Here is a 1,939-nt window from a genome sequence, read left to right as displayed (position 1 = left end):
ATGCATCTGTGGATGCATGACAGGGTACGGTTGGCCTTCTTGACTGCCTCCCCACACTGCCGGCCCATGTTCATCGTGGAGTCAATGACGGTGCCTTTTTTTATTCCATCCCTGCATGCCCAAGCAATATTCTTGTACTCCTTCCTAGTCATTTGTTCAAGTTTCTACTTCTTGTAACCTTGCTTTTTGTGTTTTACCTAACTGAAGTTCCCTGTTAAACCAAACTCATCTGCCATACTTGTTAGTCATCCTGTGCACTGGACTAATTAATTCCTGCACTACTATGCTGCCAGGTGCAGTAGTCTGGGAGCTGATTCTGCACTATTTTGTCAGTGACTGCATGATTGAAACTGCTGAAGGCAAACTAGATCGGGATGAGCAAAATATGGCCTGTGCACCTGATCTGGCCTGCCGACCAATTAGATTTGACTCGGAGGTGGGTGCCTGCCAACAGATCATATCTGGCCTGCAGCTTCCCCACAACAATCTGCACAGAGCCAAGCCTGTGTCATGCTTCCACTTGGGACAGCCCCGGCCCAGTGTGCATAGCTTCCTGGTGGGGCTGCTCTTGGTATGGCTGCAGCTGCCTGGGTATTGCTCGGCTCCCCTTGCCTCCGGTGGCTCCTCTTCCTACCCCGGCTGCATTGCCCTGGGCAGCAGGTAGCATGGGGAAGCGACAGCAGCTTTGGAGACATGTGCAGGGAACCTCATGCCCAGCTGGGGGAGGAGGGGAGCAGATGGGATTGAGAATCTGAGTTAAGGCCCTACAACTGTTATGACAGAGTCTTTACTTTGGTTCCTAACAAGTTACCATGTTCTTTAGAAACTGTCCATAGTAGGGATAGTGGGAGCCAATTTTTAGAGGTCCTCAGCTTCCCCATACCATCCATCCCAACTATTTCACCAGGAATTTGAGGGTTTCTCTGTTGCTCACAGCTTGCACCCTCTTGGATGGGGATTAGAAGGCATCTTGGGGTAAGTACCCAATACCTCACACCATTTCTCGCATGTATATATAACCATTATGCAAACTAGAACCCCAACATACAATAAAATATGATGCACTCCCAAATTACCTTGAGCAATGCCCCTGAAGTCTTGACCTCTGCAAAAACCCTCAACAGAAGGGTGCCGATGTTTTCCAGCAAAACGGGTGAATTATGTGAAGACAAGTACAACCCATAAGTGAACAGGACTTAAGTTCCAGGCTGGGCCCTACCTGGACTCCATTCACAGCAGGCTCCAATGCCAGAACCCTCTCCTGCGCATGCCTAGCAAGGACAACATTTTCCCATAATTCACCACACAAAAACCTCTTGGGACAGCCCAGTTTATTGCAGTACCAAAAGCCTTTGGATCAGCCCTTGGAAGTAAGTACCTGCAAGGAAACAACATTGGAATCATTTCACAGACTGGCTGCTAGCTCCTGAAAGTAGTAACTCACGGACAAATGTCCCTGCTGCTGAGCTAACTCAGGTTAATACTGCAATTGACTCAAGACCAAAGAGCAAGTTAGTAACCCAGCCAAGAACAGAAATTAAGGCTCCAATCCTGCCCATTTTAGACAGACCCCTGCCTCCACATCCACCCTCTCACTTGAATAAATCCTCATGGTGCATTTTTGCAAGAACAGAGCTGAAGTCTCAAGTCTCACTTTCATACTCTGTCCCTTATGAATCCCTTCCTCCCTTTGAGAGACAAGAAAATAGGATAAAAAAAGAACAAAAGGGGGAAGGAAAAATGTCAAATAAAATATTTGGCAAATAAAATATTTTCAAAACACAGAAATGTCAAATAAAATATTTTCAAAACACAGAAAAGTCAGAGTACAGGTAGATAAACTGAATCATTTCCTAAGCCACCTGCCTATTTGTAAGTTTAAGACAAAACGGCATTTGCACATATGGAACATACCAAGGTGTTTTAACTAATTAGTTGT

Source organism: Crocodylus porosus, unplaced genomic scaffold (assembly GCF_001723895.1).
Source record: "Crocodylus porosus isolate Cpor-Errol unplaced genomic scaffold, CroPor_comp1, whole genome shotgun sequence".
In the NCBI taxonomy this organism is placed as follows: Eukaryota; Metazoa; Chordata; order Crocodylia; family Crocodylidae; genus Crocodylus; species Crocodylus porosus.
This window is presented reverse-complemented; position numbering follows the sequence as displayed.